This window comes from Amblyomma americanum, chromosome 3, assembly GCF_052857255.1.
Source record: "Amblyomma americanum isolate KBUSLIRL-KWMA chromosome 3, ASM5285725v1, whole genome shotgun sequence".
Lineage (NCBI taxonomy): Eukaryota > Metazoa > Arthropoda > Arachnida > Ixodida > Ixodidae > Amblyomma > Amblyomma americanum.
Genome location: NC_135499.1, coordinates 187,717,901 through 187,735,523, shown reverse-complemented (window position 1 = coordinate 187,735,523; position 17,623 = coordinate 187,717,901). Strand labels below are relative to the sequence as shown.

Here is a 17,623-nt window from a genome sequence, read left to right as displayed (position 1 = left end):
GTGACGTCACGCTAAGCATGCGCAGTTGTTGCTTGGCGGGGTATCACACCACCTGCCATAGTGGGCAGTTTCTCACAGTCCAGTTGGCAGGATGGGATCACGTTACAAGGTCTCGTGACATGTGACCTAGGATGTAACGGACGGACATCGCCACGTGACCTAGGATGTAGCGAATGGACACGGTCACGTGACCTAGGATGTAGCGGACGGGCACGGTCACGTGACCTAGGATGTAGCGGACGGACAAGGTCACCTGACCTAGGATGTAGCGGACGGATACGGTGACGTGATCTAGGTTGTAGCGGACGGACACGGTCACGTGACCTAGGATGTAACGCACGGACACCGCGAGGTCACGTGACCGCACGGACGATCATCGCGAATATGAGCCATTAAAGGCTTTCGCCTTAATAGATAGTAGAGAGGCCTGGGAGCCATTGTTGTGCAGCCCGAACCCTGAGCCCCAGCTCCTAGCCGTCCAACTAGCTGAAGAGGCTGCCCGGATTCAAGAAAACCAGGCCAGCATCTGACGCGGAGACCCTGCCCACCGCAATCCCTCCTGGCCCTCATCACTCGATTGAGAGGGAAAGCCGGATGATAGGATGAGGTCGTCTTCTGCTGGACAATAAAGTGTTTCACTCACTCACTCACTCCGTCATGAGCCGCTTTCCTTAGTTTGACATCGTGCTCGGCTTCCGTCGCGGCTTTTGTTTCTTTACGTGCCGCGCTTAAGTGTTTTGTGATGGGCACGCGATCTGCGTCCTTCGGCTGCTTTTGCTGTTGGAGGCACCCGCTCGCTTTTCATCAGCCTTAGCGATGCTTTCAGCCTCCTCGACCGTGCATAAAAGGCGACATAGCCGAGCTTTCTACTTCTTGACACTGCTATGCCCAGCCTCGGTGGCAGCGACGTCGTCCGCGAAGGACTGCCAGTTGGAACACCCGAGGCATCGGAAAAACGGAGCTGCTGTCTTTGCGCCGGCACTGGTTTGAATCCCACTCGAAGCAAGTTCTGCTGCGGAAGCGCTGTACCAGAGTCACATAGGGAAAATGCCGGAGTTTGTCGGCAGATGCGGAGAGTGAAGCCTCCACCCATCCACCTAACTCTACCCTGCAACAGTGCCCGCTACCAGCAACCCAACTGCTCCCACCCGCTAGAAGCGTGCGCAGTACCAACTGCTCTCCAGAAGCATCAGCCGCCCCCTAGGCTTACCTTCCACTCACCGCCACCTCCTCACCCCTTCCGCCACCTTTACACTCCAGGAAAATCCAGCCGTGTGCGTGAAATTAGGCTCAGAGAAAAAGCATCAAAGAAATAACAGAGGGTAAATTCTACTGCTTTGGCGGAACTCTCGCATCAGGTGTCTGATCACGCCGCTATTTTTTTTCTTTTGGCTTCCATTCTGACTAAACAATTAAGAAGCGTTCCAATATTATCGGCTTCATCTTCGGCCCTTGCGGTTTCCAGACCCTTTTCGCCTGAATTTTTCGAGGGTGGAAGGTATAAGCTTTTCGTGCTTAAAGAAAGTCACTTAAAAATTGGAGGGAGCACTGAACTCATCCTTAAGGTATGAGGCGGTGGCGTAAATCGGTTAATGCCCATATATGCGGAATTGGTCATCCTCAGCTTTAGAGTCATATGTCCCTCCTCATACACTCATTGCGCAATGGCAAAGCGGTCAAGGAGTGCACTGCCCTGCGATCGCAGGTGCTGCCACCGGTGGGTCTTGTGCGAGCCAAGTTGAGAATTATGAATTTCGCTTTGGGTGCTAGATGTCCCAGGTTCAAATCCCGGACAGGCCCCTCTAGTCTCTATCTACATGTTTTTCAAAGCTAGTGCCAAGTAATGGGCTGCCTCGGTATGTGGCGCAGCGTATGCAAGATGTGTTTCTGACACGTCCAAGCGCGATCATGACTGCTTTGGAGTGGCACTGAGGAGAACTTAGCGAAATTTTCGTTTTTAGTAAAAATCTATTCTGTGTTTTTTTTCTGGCTATGTTTACGTTTGTTCAACACGAAAAGGCGCATGTGTGCGGAGAAAGTTAGATTTCAAAGATAAAAAAAAAACAATTTTTTCCAATGCCACTCGATTCAAACTCATGACGGCACACCCAAGAGAACCTCCGTAATGACGGCACAGATATGTGAACGAAGGCGCAGCCTAGCCATAAGGGAAGGGATAAAGTAAAACTCTAGTTTGGGCGAGTTGGTTCATGTTGAAAGAAAAACTGGTAATGGCGCAAGAAACGGGCGTCAGTCCTGTCTTTTGTGTGCCTTCTGTGTCCCCGTTTCTTGCGCCATTACCAGTTTTTCTTTCGAAGGGATAAAGGAGGGAGTGGAAAAAGAAAGGAGGAAAAAGCTGCCGCAATGGAGGTCTCCGGATAATTTCGACCACCTGGAGATCTTTAGCGTGCACTGACATCGCACAGCAAACGGGCGCCTTTGACTTTCACCTCCATCGAAACGCGGCCGCCACGGTCGGGTTCGAACCCCTCTACGGAATTGACGAATGCGCATTTAAAATGCTATTGGCCAAGAATACCCGCACTGTCACGGGTGTGATCGCTCTTTGCCAAAGTTTCGACGAGCTACGCCGACAATGCATCTTTACTCGGCGGCCAGAAGAGACCTAATTGTTCAGTTTGACAGCCGGTATCGACTCCTCGTTACTCCATTAGATACAAGAATTTGTACGTGAAGAGGTTGAACGACAGCTTTCTGAGATTCCCTGCCATCGAGCCCTGCAAATAAACCCCCTGTTTCAAGTGGTGGAGGTTGCGGGGTAACCCGAAATCGCGATAGCACCCTGGAACTTCGCACCCGCAAGTTTCCAGCGACAGGAAACCTCTACTATGTATCTCTACGCAGGACCAATTACCAACGGCCCCAGTGCCTTCCATCGTCTGTGTTGGGCCCATCTGCCAACGTCATCCACCCATTTATAGCGGCACTGATGATCAAGATGTTGAAGGCTGGATAGGATGCCACGAGCGCTTGAGTACGCGTAACAAATGGGACGATGTACTCAAACTTAATACCGTATTTTTCGTCACTGCAGGTCTGCCTGATATTTTCACATCTCCTCATGACTAAGAATAGCGAATCTGGGATTAGCTTTCTTTAGAAAGAAAATATCTCTAAGTGCAAAAAAAAGAGATTACATCATTACCCGTCCAGCGTCGTCCTGTGTTCCTTGTTCCTGTGTCTTCGTCTTTTGCGCTGGTTTCCTTCTTCAATCAATGTCGCGAGGAGGTATCTGAAAGATTTTTGGAGCTAATGCATGGACGCCGCAGAGTTCGCCCAGTGCGCCAAATAACAGTGCGTGCCCTCGGTGGCATTGTGTGTTGGAAAATGGAACGTCTCCGTCGTCGGAGCATTGACATTCCCCTTGTACGCGTTGCGCGTACTGAGGTCTTCTGGGAGGGGGCTCAAAGCTCATACGCGAACGAAGCCCTCATTGGTTATAGCGCCAGAACAGTATCCCGATTTCCCGCCCATGTTGAAACATAGAAACAAATCCTCTTCAATAAAGCAGGCTATATTTTTTACAGGTATTGTGCTCTTATTCCTTATTCCAGAATCAATTGTGGTCAAAGACAACGTCCAGGTACTTGAAGGGGATACTCACCTATTCTTTCTTATAATATACGATTGTAAAGAACACAAAAGAAACAAAAGGTCAGATAAAACAGCAAACAGAGTACCTAACCGACAAAGCGAGTCGTAACGGACCGAAAGCTTGCAGAATTTCAATGTGGAGCACCGAAGGGCTTCGTGAATAGCAAGGCGAATGTTGGCTCAACAGCAAGAAGAAATCTCAGAACTGGATTTCAGAGCATTCTTACGAAAGGACGCGTTTCTGCGCGCGCCCGTTTGCCATGTAACTGTGCGGCCCGTTGGTCTAGGGGTATGATTCTCGCTTTGGGTGCGAGAGGTCCCGGGTTCAAATCCCGGACGGGCCCGCTCTGTTTTTTCTTTTTTCTCTGCTTCTTCATTCTTACCCCTTATGTAATGCGCCTGAAAAAGGGGTATGTAAGGAAATAAAAATGCAATTAAATGAAATTAGCGCTGAGTAGTTTGGGTCACTCGCCTTATGGCACAGTTCATGTAAGATGGGCTTGTAACGCGTCCGAGCGCATACGAATCACGACAGCTTCAAGGAAGGCGGAGGGCACCTGGATGCAATGTTTGTTCTCAGTGGAAACCGATTCGGTAGCTCTTTCTGGCTGTACCGTAGTTTGTTTGACTCCAAAAACCGCACCATTGCTAACAAATACGGATTTGAAAATGCACCTTTTTTTTCCCCTGCCACTGACTACGAACTATTGAGGCTAAGGGAAAAAAAAGGCTTTGTGATCAACGCGTGGAATTCAAACAAGGCGCAGGATTTTTCCAGGGATCCGCTCTAAAGAACTTCCTTGGCATCACCACATGTTTGCCCGCGAGGTTTTCTGAGCTTATAAAAGGCCCGTTTTCAGTGAAGGTATTATTCAACGGTACGGTAGCCACAACAACGGCCAAATAAGGGGTCGCCTTTCTACTAGCCAGCTGCAAAGAAACTATCGGCAATGAGTGCAGCACTTTGCATTGCAGACCCCGTAATTCCAGCAAGATGGCCGTGGAAATAAGGCGCGTTTATTGAGAGGTACCAGACGCTGAGGCAGCGTATAATCGAGCTTTAGCTCCGCCGAGGCAACCAAGCATATAGCACCGCCTATCAAACGGATATTGCACCATAATCATATGGTGTGTATCTATCTTTGCTTTATCCGGCACAAATGTCGTTATATCCGGGTGTCTGCATTGTAAACCCGTTTAGTTGCGAACGTATACTGCATAAGAAGACAAATCGTTTGAACGAATTCGAACGTCCCACTTCTCATACGTCAAGTAGTAGTGATCAAGGAACCCGTATGAGGTTCCGAAATGTGTTGAACGTCTTGACTTGGTCAGTGACCGCATTCCTTTTTTCCTTTAAGCTTCAGTTTCCAAATCCTTTTGGTTGGCAAACAATGCTGGAAAAGTTTGAGTGTGATGCAAAGGTATGCTAGACTACTAAGTTAGTCATTATTGGTCCAGAGTCACATCTGATAGGTGTTCGATTCTATTTTAAAAACGCTACCTTTGCGAAGTATATCGCACAGTGTTTACTTGGAGAGCACGCACTTCGCATATGTTCGTGAACACGGTAGATCAAGTGTGCTTATGTGTGGCTCCCCCGTTTTCTGTACATAGCTTAAAAGGTTTTATTAAACTTCCCTCACACGCACACACATTAAATCTTCTCCCGCGTTTATGTCTGCCAGTTCTTTCCCATTTTCTTGGCCACTTGCACTTGCCTCATTTAGTGGCTCTTAATCACCTGTTCAACTCAGCCGCCTCCATATCTTTGTGAGCCAGACCAGTCTTGATAAATCCCTCTGCTGGCTGAAGCATCGTCCTTGACAGTTCTGCCTGCAGTGCGCACACAGCCGGAACTATAATCCTTCACGATGCATGGCGTTTCATTTGTTTATGCGAACGGAGAAGCGCAAACGCAGCAATTCCGTACAGTTGCGCCCATTTATAACGAACACTGGCCTATTACAAATGAGGTCGACGCGGCAGTTAAAATGGGCACTGTGGGTATGCATGGCACGCCCTCGGAAGCAGTGCTTGGTGACAACGAAGAGGCAGGAAGATGCAGAAGCCCGCGTTCTGAAACGCGCCGCGTGGCCGTCGCCTTCATAATGAACGCACATGAGCATCAAAAACATTCGACGCACAATGCGATAACAATGGGCGCAACATGCACGCGACAGAAAGGAGGAAAAAATCCTCCACGCGAGCCCAGGAACCGGCTCGGACGTGGCTTGGATCGGACGCTCGCGCGAACGCTCCTCGCTTCACCCATGCCCACCGCTGAATTCAGCGACGGTCAACACCGCTCTTGCCTGGATTTCGTCTTCGAAGCTCGGATAACGCCGTCGGACGCATCGGCAAGTCCCTTTCTGCCTGTTTCTGCGGACTTTTCTGCGTTTCGGCTCTCGCCGCTACGCACGGCCCGCTAGGCCCACGCCAGGCCTAGCGACCCCGCTCTGACGGGGCTGTGCCGCATTATCTGAGTGGGATCTTCCTCCAACACTGGACATGGAAGTCACCGTGGAGGGGGCTGACATTAGCCCCGAAGAAGTTTCGCACCAATATGGTTGGTTCACCGTCGGTGAATCGAAACGCTCCGGTCACGAACGCCAAAGGAATAACCCCGCGGCACACAATGGAACCGATCGCGCCCAGGGACAGGGCAGCATGCGGCACTCTGCCGACTCCTCTGCGAAAAAGCTTGGCCGACGACTTGCTCGACAATCGGTGGCGTCGAACCTACCTCGCCTACCCAAGGGCCTAACCAAGGTGATATTCCGGCCATCGGGCGGCCTCCGTATACTCGAGAGCTGTGGCCAACTCGGCATCTTTCAACTCATCCGGGACGCCGCGGGCCTCACCTTGGCAGAATCATCTGAAGACTGCATGCTACTTAACTTCAAGCAACACACCATACTGGTGGCCACCCATTCCGCGGTACGAGTGGAACGCTACTTAAACATCAAGGAGCTCATCTACGGCGAGAACAAGATCGCCATCACCTCGTATGTCGCCACGCCGGATGGCAGTGGTAAAGGAGTGATCCAAGGCGTTCCGAAACATCTATCGGACGCTGACATCCTTGCGAACCTTCAGCATCCAAGGAATCCTCCAATATGTGGAGTCCGGCGCATGGGTGCGCAGTCGCAGACGGTCCTCATTCTCTTCAATGGTGAGCGAGTTCCCCGTTGGATCAGCTTCGGTGGTGGCATGATTCGCTGCTGCCTCTACAAAAAAAAATACGAAGTGTGTTCTTTGTGCGGACAACTCGGACATCGCAGAGACGTTTGCCCGGACCCGAAAAACGCTCGCTGCCGCGGATGCGGCGTGGCCAATCCTCCTGAGACACATAGCTGCGAGCCTGAGTGTGCCTTGTGCGGTAAGGGCCATGAACTGGGCAGCAACAAATGCCGCGAAATCTACCGCACTCCATACATTGTCAGCAAACGCCGCTGGGAACAGGAACGCCAACATCTGACCCAGCATAGCCAAGAGTCGCCGCAGTCTAAAGAGCAACGCAGCCGCTCCAAAAGCAGGGGACGAACAAATTATAGACATCGATCCAGCTCCTTTCCACGACTGGAACCGAGAGGCCGGTCCGCCTCCAAATCCAGGATTCCTTCACACCAGCCGCGGAACGCCGGTTTGAACCAGGACGCCGTCGGCACGCAAAAGGTAGGCTGGGCAGATAAAGCCTCCCAGAAATCTAACTCCAACCCCTCTGAGCTAGCAGACCTGAAAGTGCTGGTAGGGAAATTACTTCGTGAGGTCGAGGACCTAAAGAAAGAAAATGCCGCTCTAAAACAGCAACAAATGCAGGCTGGGTCACCGCCTACGACCGATGGCGCCAATAAACCTACCCCCTCTACCTCCGCCGGAGCGGACATGCATGCTGAATCAACGCGGGCACCCCCGCCTAAGCGAAAAGCAGGCGATTCCCTGTCCGAAGGCCAAACACTAGCCGACACCATTCACAAAATTGAAGAAGCGCAAACGCAGACTAACAGCACCCTCATTCAAGTGCAGCTTACAATGACTTCCATCATGGAAGAATTATGCAGACACCGGCAGGAATTAATTAACTTAGGCAGCTGGCAGCAGGAAGCAGAGAGCAGGCTCCTTCCTCAAAAAATTCGCAAACCCGCTTCTTCTGAAGCGGTATCCGACTAGCAACAACATGGCGCCACAACCCAATTACACCATCTGGCAGTGGAACTGCCGAGGATTTAGCCGCAAACGAGCTGTACTCCAACAATTCCTCAACAATAGGGACGGACCGGACTTAATCGCACTACAAGAGACACAAACTAATAGCAAGCTAGCTGGGTATCAATCCTTTTCATCGGGGGGTGGAACGCTTGGAGTCACGACTCTTGTCAAACGAAATATTGCGGTAGTGCAGCACGATACCCCAGTCACAAATGTCACACACGTGCTAGTCGAATTAATTCCGCCTAGGAAACCCGACCACAGTCTGTTTGTGCTGAATGTCTATAGCAGCCCAAAGTTACGGAAAGCAAGCTTCGGCCCGCTTTTTCAGGCGACCCTGAAGCTCGCAGGCAATCACCCCGTCATTTTCACGGGAGACTTTAATGCCCAACACTCGGCTTGGGGTTACGCACAGGAGGACATTAAAGGTAGAAAACTGTGGCTCACCGCACAACAGTGTGGGTTGACTCTTCTTACAGATCCACTAGTCCCCACCCGCTGCGGTAACAGTGTTTCCAGGGATACGTCTCCCGATCTGACTTTTGCTAAAAATTCGGGCACTCCAACATGGATAAACACTCAACAAAATTTCGGCAGCGATCACTACATATTGGAAATAGTGACCTCAACTGGCCCCAAACGTCGTAGCGCTCGAGCCCCCACCCTTGTCGATTGGGACGCGTTCCGCGCTAAAAGAGCCGCCCGAGAAGCTGATACCCCCGAAATACTAGACATAGATATCTGGGCGCAGGATCTTTGTCAAGATGCCAAAGCAGTCACCCATACGTTAGACCAGGCTGACCACCTGGAGATTGCGGACAGCCGGCTTCTTCACCTATGGGAGGCAAAGAGTGGACTCGAGAACCGACTCAAACGACAGCGGTGGAACCGCAATCTGCGCAGAAGAATAGCTAGGCTAAACAAGGAGATCGAGGATCATGCAGCTAAACTTACTCAACAAAACTGGGATGACATATGCAACCAAATGGATCGCAATATGGGAGTCTCTAAGACTTGGCACTTGCTTCGTCATCTACTTGACCCTACAGGTAGCAGAACCACCCAGAGGCAGAACCTGCAGAAGCTTGTGCATGCGTATGCAGGCCCACCAGAGGACCTTTTCCTTGAACTTAAAGATAGATATATTGGCAATGCTCCTATCCAAGCCTTCCCAGATTATGCTGGTCCGGAAAACACGCAGCTCGACTCCCCCATTACTGTGGATGAGGTTAGGGCAGAGATTGCCAGGCTAAACTGCAAATCCGCCACTGGCCCCGATGCAGTATCCAACAAGATCCTCCGCAACCTGGATGAAGTGTCGCTACAACCACTAACTGAGTATATGCAGAAATGTTGGTCGGAGGGCTCCATCCCACAAATATGGAAAACGGCAGAGATCATTCTCATCCCAAAGCCAGGGAAGGCACTCAGCCTTGAGAACCTCAGGCCGATTTCGCTCACGTCTTGTGTAGGTAAGCTCATGGAGCACGTAGTTCATACCCGCCTCAACCGGTTTATGGAGGAGAACGAGCTGTACCCTCCAACCATGATTGGATTTCGACCAAAACTTTCTACGCAGGATGTAATGCTTCAGCTCAAGCATCAGATTATTGAGGCAAAAACGCGGGACACCAGAATAATTCTTGGACTTGACCTGGAAAAGGCCTTTGACAATGTCAGACATGATGCGATCTTGGAGAACCTACATGAACTCGGGGTGGGAGCCCGCACCTTCAACTATATCCGCGACTTTCTTTCAGGTAGAAAGGCGCATTTTCAAGTAGGAGGTCTCCACTCGCATGACTTTCCCCTCGGCAACAAGGGCACCCCGCAGGGATCGGTCCTATCACCATTTCTCTTCAACGTTGCAATGTTGAAACTTCCACACCTATTAGCGCAGGTTCCGCAACTCCACCACAGCCTCTATGCTGACGATATCACCTTGTGGACCGCCGAGGGCAATGATGCCGAAATCGAGGAGAGACTACAGCATGCAATAGATATCGTGGGGAACTATGTAGACCCTAGGGGGCTGCGGTGCTCTCCAGCCAAATCTGAATTTCTCATATTCCGCAACATCAGATCCCTTGCGCAAACCCCACCGGCCATCGAACTCAGTATTCGCGGAGTCCCCATTCCTCGAGTGCCCAAAATTAAAATCTTGGGCCTAATTCTACAAGAACATGGCTTTAATGGTGACGTAATTCGGAAGCTACAGGGAACCTCGCAGCAAATTATGCGACTCATTCGCCGCATTAGTAACCGCCACTCGGGCTTGAAGGAAAGCAATACTCTCCGTTTAGTACAAGCCTTTGTGATAAGCCGCATAGCTTACGTATGCCCTTACCTACATCTCAAGTCAGCTGAAAAAGAAAAAGTGGAGGCCATAATCAGAAAATGCGTCAAACAGGCAGTTGGGCTACCCATGCACACAGCGACTGAGAAAGTGTTAGGTCTCGGTCTTCATAACACCCTAAGCGAGATTATTGAAGCGGTAACCGTCTCGCAGTACGAACGACTATCGGCCACACCAACTGGCAGACACATTCTGTCCACACTAGGCATAACATACGAACGACAAGGCGGACCCACAACTTACCTTCCCAAACATATACGCCAGCTTCTGGTCATTCCTCCACTACCTCGGAACATGCACCCAGATTTCCACGCTGAACGTCGTACAGAGAGAGCCAAATCATTAGGCAAACGCTTTCTTAATGATACCTCTGTGGTATATGTAGATGCGGCAGATTCTTCGGCTGACAAGATGGTAGCTGTGGTCACCACGGAACGTGGTACACTCATAACTGGGGGCACTATACGCACTCAGCACACACATGTTGGAGAAGAAACAGCCATTGCTCTAGCCATTGTGGGATCCTCGGCAGAAACCATTGTCAGCGACTCAAAATTGGCAATACGTAACTACACGTTTGGAAGAATCTCCCCACAAGCAGCACGGATTCTGCTAAATTATCAGCCCACGCGGCGCATTCGCCTAATCTGGACGCCTGCTCATGCTTCCCTTGCTGGTAATGAGGCGGCTCATAACCTAGCTCGAGAACTGTCCCGCCGAGCTGGGTCGTGCAGCCCACCCGCCCTATACTCTGGCAAGGACAGGTTGTTTTCTTACAGAGAAATCCTGCAGCACTACAGGCTTGCAAGACTCAGATTCCCCGCAGCAGATAAAACGCTCTCCAAGCAACAGGCCAAAGCCTGGCGTAAACTTCAAACTAACACCTATCCAAATCCCCAATTGTGTAGCTTCTATTCGGAAGGACTCTACTCAAACAAATGCAAAAATTGTGATGCGAAAGCCGATCTAAATCATATGATCTGGAACTGCCCGCAGTCCCTACCCGCGAGTCACTTCATTACCGACTCTGCTCATTGGGAGGCTCTATTGCTCAGCCCCGACCCGGGGATACAGATCAAGCTCCTCCAGCTGGCTGAAGACGCCGCCGCTGCCCAAGGGATAGCGGCCGCCGTTTAAGCGGGGGGCGACTTCGTGTCGCTCCTCTATATCCGCTGGAAATAAAGTTTCACCAACCAACCAACCAACGCGAGCCCAGCATTGCACTGGGTCACAGACGCTTCGAGCTCACTGCGAGGCTACCCGAAATAGGAGTGGATCTCGCGGGACGGGTGCGGAGTGGAACCAGGCACTAATGCGCTGTCGATGCTTATTGTCCTCCACCCCCCACCCCCTCTACTCTACGAGTAAATAATGAGAAAAACGAGAAATTATACGTTATCTTACGGGTGAAATAACGCAATGTCGCCACGACCCCCGTTTCTCTTTGAAAAGTTTTCACTTCGCGTCATTTCCGTTCCTCGCTGTGTCCGTAGAGCGTTGGTCGTACTCAACAGCACACCGCCTGGGAGCCGAAGGAGCTGCGGTGCAATTAATTCAAGCTGTGTGCCGTTGAAGCTGCGCGCCAACCGGGAATTCGGGAGACTGCTCGACGCGAACGAAAACATCATCTGGCGCAAAGCCGCAAGCGCGCTGTGGTCGATGAAGACAGCAAAAAAAGCCGTGGGAAGACGGCACGCTTGCCAACGCTCGAGAATCGTCCCACTCAGCCGCCTCTGAGAGTGTGTATTTTTCTCGCAATCTTTGCCGAATGTATTCACATCGTGCTTTTATAGCGCTTACCGAATCAACTGGTGCGTCTTATAATTTTTTTTCTAGAAAACTGCCGTTTGGAGGCGCTGCGACTTATAGACCGGAATATGCGGTCGCTGAGGATGCTTCCCACCAAACGTGCGCAAATGCTTGACTCTTAGCTTGTGTTGGACGGACGGATCGCGCCTCGCAACCGCATTCCCCGTCTACCCCGCACATAATTAAGAAGCGACAGTGGAAGGAACGAACGCAAGACAATGAGAGCAAGGCAACAACAGACAGCGAGAACAACGCATCTGGACGACAGAGCAGACCAAGAACCAGGGCAGAAGGGGGATTTCACATGCGACAGGACTCCTTCCCGCGCCTGGTGTCGGGGACAGGCTCTGGTGGTCACGGCCAGTCCACGGGACGCTCCAACTCCCGAGGTCGCTCGGGTTCCCGGGACCGCCTCAGCTGCAAGGGCCCTTCCAGCTCCCAGGGTCGTTCCAGTTCCCGGGGTCGTTCCGGCTCCCGGGGTCGTTCCAGCTCCAGGGGCCACTCCAGCTCTCGCAAGCGCTCCGCTTCCAGGGGGCGGGACAACACTGGCAACAAATGGAACATCGGAGCCCGGCCCAAAATCGAGGGACGCTCTGAGTGTCATCAGCAAGGGTCAACGCCGCCCACGGACAAGACCAACGTGCCGGATGACCACAAGAGGGTGAGCTTTGTAGATAAGGTCTCCCATACTCATCCACCCGGTGGGTCTGAGGACATCTTACAACTTAAACGCATGGTGGAAAAATTAACCGGGGCGGTTACGGCCCTTCAAAATGAAAACGCGGAACTTAGGAAGCAGCTGACGCTTAAGATCCAGATAGATAGGAAACGACAGGAAGCCGAAAAACCTCCACATAATACCCAGGAGAGTACGATGGTGGTGGAGAAATCCCTACCATCACCCAGCAAGAGAAAATCGTTGGAGGGCGCACAACCCGAAATTACGCTGGAGGAAGTCTGCCATAAACTGGAGACCAACATTCAGACCCAGATTCAGGCCCTGGATACCAAAATACAAGCGCAATTTCAGGCATTGGAAACTAACATGCAAAACCAAATTCAGTCGATTCTCTCCGCAATACAGGGACTCACAGACGTAACACAAGGACACAGGAATGAGCTCTTAGCCATCAATATATGGCAGCAAACTGTGGAACATACCATTCAGCAAATTCAACATGGCCATATACACAAAGAATAACAACTACTTGCTGTGGCAATGGAACTGCCGGGGGTATCGGCGGAAAAGGCCGATCCTCCAGCAGCTCCTTGCGTCTCTGAAGGTCCACCCAGAGGTTATCGCCCTCCAGGAGACTGGAGGCGCGTCAAAATTAATTGGTTATCAAGCTTTTAACGCCACAGGCGACAAACCTAATGTTACCACATTCGTTAGAAGGAACATTACGGCCATTGAACATGACACGGGCATCCGCCACATAGAGCACGTCCTCGTCGAACTTATTCCGGCCACAAAGACTCAACGCAGTCTTTTCATTCTGAATATTTATAGCACTCCAAGTCAAAAGAAAGTTAAATTCGACTCCCTCTTCAGGAATGTGATGCGTATGGGCAACAAGCACGCACTGGTTATTCTAGGTGACTTCAATGCCCACCACCCTGCGTGGGGCTACCCGCGGCCCTGTACGAAGGGGAGAGAGCTATGGCTAGACATACAGCAAATGGGCTTCACCCTGCTCACGGATCCTCTTACCCCCACAAGAATGGGTAACAGCGTGTGCGCTGACACGTCCCCAGACCTCACCCTGGTGAAGAATGCGGGTACAGCTAATTGGTCCAACTCCTTGCTAAACCTAGGCAGTGACCATTACATACTTGTCACGGAAACTGACGTTGGCCCTGCCAAGCGCCAAACGCGCTCCCCGCATATTATCGAATGGGACGCTTTCCGCGACGCTCGTAACCAGGACGGGAGAAAGGCAGAAATCACAAACATAGAACAATGGGCGGAGGAACTCCGCAGGGACGCCAAAAATGCGACAAAAACGCTCGACGACAACGCGGAACTTGAAGTACTAGACAGCCGCCTTCTTCATATGTGGGAGGCCAAAGCTAGTATGGAAAAGCGATTAAAGAGACAAAAGTGGAATCGCAATCTCAGAAGACGCCTAGCGCGCCACAACAAAGAGATTGAGGCATATGCACTTAGACTCTGCGATCAGAACTGGGAAACAATGTGCGACCAGCTTGAGGGCAATATCGGCCTCGCCAAAACATGGAACCTCCTTCGGCACCTCCTCGATCCAGAAGGTAGCAAATTAACACATCGACAAAATTTACAGAAATTAGGTTATAAATTTGAAGGTTCGGAGCAGGAACTCCTCGATGCAATTCGTTGTCGATATATAGGCTCCGCCACCAAAACTACCTTACCGCGCTATGAGGGTAAATCCAACAGCGACCTAGACGCCCCTATTCACGAATTCGAGGTTCGAGCAGAAATACTAAAACTGAAAACCAAATCAGCCCCCGGACCCGATGGTGTAACCAACAAAATGCTTAGAAACCTAGATGACAAATCTATAACGGCGCTGACCAATTTCATGCAAGAATGCTGGGAGAAGGGTGAGATTCCCCAACAATGGAAAACCGCTAAGGTAATTTTCATACCTAAGCCAGGGAAACCGCTCAATCTAGAAAATCTAAGGCCTATATCCCTCACCTCTTGCGTTGGAAAACTGATGGAACATGTCATACAAACGCGACTAACCAATTTCATGGAAGACAACGACTTATACCCCCATTCGATGATAGGTTTTAGATCGCATTTGTCCACGCAAGATGTCATGATACAGCTCACACATCACATATTAGACACTAAGTCGCTGGATGCGAAAGTAATAGTGGGACTTGATCTCACTAAAGCTTTCGATAATGTAAAACACGAGGCGATACTAGAAAACCTGGCTCTTTTAAACGTCGGGGAGCGCACATACAACTACATTGCCAATTTCCTTTCGGACAGGATAGCGCGCATCCACTTTGGTGAAAGTCAGTCTCAAGACATACACTTGGGCAGCATAGGCACCCCTCAGGGTTCGGTACTTTCCCCTATTCTCTTCAACGTGGCCATGATACGGCTCCCGAAGAGACTGGAGGGGATAGATGGCTTGAATTTCTGCATGTATGCGGACGATATCACCATGTGGATGACCCGTGGCCACGACGCGCACATCGAAAGTACGCTACAGAAGGCCATAAATGAGGTCGAAAACTATGTCAGCCGTAGGGGCTTGCAATGCTCGCCGCAGAAGTCTGAACTTCTTTTTTATAGACCTCTGCATCAAAGACAAACTAGAACCATCCCTAACATCAAATTACAAACTCAAGGGGCGGAGATTCCTCATGTTGAAAAAATCAGAATTTTAGGAATGATTATACAAAGCAACGGGTATAACGGTGATGCAATAACTAAGATTGAAAACTGCGCGCAACAAACTATGCGGCTCATACAGCGGATTGCCAACAGACGACACGGCATGAAAGAGCATAATCTCCTACGGCTGGTACAGGCGTTCGTAGTAAGCCGTATCTCGTATGCTGCCCCCTTCCTTGATCTTAAAGTTTCAGAAAAGGAAAAAATAAATGGAATTATCAGGCGATGCACGAAACAAGCTCTAGGATTGCCCATCCGTACATCCACTCACCGCCTCCTAGAGCTGGGAATGCATAATACCCTGGAAGAAATTACGGAAGCAGTGAGAACGTCCCAAATCGAACGCTTAGCCGGGACCACAACCGGCAGGGCCATTCTAGAAAAACTCAATCTTAGCCGAGATAACAGAACAACCGCCAAAGTTGACATGCTCGGAAAAATTCGAGACAATATAGTTGTACCCCCATTACCCAGGAATATGCATCCTATTCATCACTCAGTGCGCCGGGCCAAGCGGGCAGAGGCGCTAGAGAAACGCTTCCGCTCCTACAAAGACGAGGACGTGGTCTACGTGGATGCCGCTGAGTATGGTAACAACACGATGACCGTCGCGGTCGTCAATAATAAACAACTCCTCAAAATAAGTGCCTCCATACTCTCGGGTAACCCAGAGACTGCAGAGGAAGCTGCCATAGCACTGGCTTGTGTAGGCACAAAAGCGAGATACATCATCAGTGACTCCAAAGTTGCCATACTAAATTTCAGCAGGGGCCGGGTCTCCCCTCTAACGAATACAATTCTAAGCCGTCATGTAATAGACCGGAAAATTACGCTAGTCTGGACACCAGCACATGCATCCCTGCCTGGTAATGAGACGGCCCACGAGTTCGCCCGAGGCTTTTCTTTCCGGGCGGACCCGAGCGAGGTGGTCTTTACAGACAGGGATCGCATGGTGACCTACAGAGAAATTACACAACACTATCGTTTGCAACGAGCTAGACTTCCTCCAGCGGATAGATCCTTGTCCAGATACCAAGCCATCAACTGGCGCCGGTTACAAACTTACACATTTCCAAACCCGGCCCTCTGGAGTCTTATGTACCCAGGGCAATTTTCAGAAAAATGCGCGAACTGCGAACTTAGAGCCACCTTGGACCACATACTATGGGAATGTCCTCATGCTCCCCGGGAGGGACGAGGTATTAACACAAAAGATCAATGGGAGACCTTACTACTGAGCTCCGACCCGGCGACTCAGTTACAACTCGTCCGACTGGCCGAAGCCGCCGCCGAGAGTCAAGACCTTTCGGCCGTCGTCTAGGCGGGTAGCCCTCTGGCTACCCTCTTTCTGTTGGATATTAAAAGTTTTCCTATCCTATCCTATGCCGCGCTGCCTGTGGTATTTTCACAAACGGGCCTTACAAGGTTAAGTGTAATTTATTAGGTTCAAAAATTTGGCTGCATATCATGGAACGATGCCTGCGCGCAGCGTCGCAGTGGGTTCTCCTCACAAGCTTCAGCGTTCAGCAGAGACAGCATTGTCGTACAGTTGCGATGCTCGGTATACGAAGAAATCGCGATATTTTCACGTGTAAATGCACAACCAAATGTTATTTCCGTCAAAATTAAACGCAAACTTGGATCATTTGACTCACGCTATACATAATCGGCCGGTCAGTAGGAATCATACCTACCAAGGTTCGATTTGAAGACATGACAGCAAGGAAGAAACGGCAGCAGCTCGAAAACAATTACCGAAACTTCGGCGTACCAAAGGAAGTTCGCGCATATGACAAAACAATTAAGCATAGAATTCAGTGTTGCGTCGTTAGCTTTTATTCGTACATTTACTGCAAACTTGGAGGCATATAACCAACCAATGCCTCGTGATCGACAGTCATGCTCGTTGTAAGTGATCTGCAACGTACACTGATATTTTGAAACCGTGGCTATAGAGCTAAGGTTCCGTCTGCCTGCATAGTAAGAAGCTATGAGCTTGGCGCAATTTTTTCAATTTAATCAGGATGGCGCGGCTTACCGGTGTGGAGCAGGCTACCCGAACTCACGATAGCATCCTTGAACTTCGCACCCGCAAGTTTCCAGCGACAGGAAACATCTACTGTGTATCTCTACGCCGGACCAAGTACCAACGGCCCCAGCGCCTTCCATCGTCTGTGCTGGGCACATCCGCCAACGTGATCCACCCATTTGCGGCGGCACTGATGATGCTGAAGGCT

General features: G+C 50.5%; 1 non-coding gene across 1 annotated transcript; it reads left to right on the top strand.

Moving 5' to 3' along the window:
• Nucleotides 1–3,887: 3,887 nt before the first annotated feature.
• Nucleotides 3,888–3,959, top strand: TRNAP-UGG (transfer RNA proline (anticodon UGG)). Its single transcript has one exon. It is a non-coding gene; the product is annotated as a tRNA-Pro (tRNA).
• Nucleotides 3,960–17,623: the final 13,664 nt, after the last annotated feature.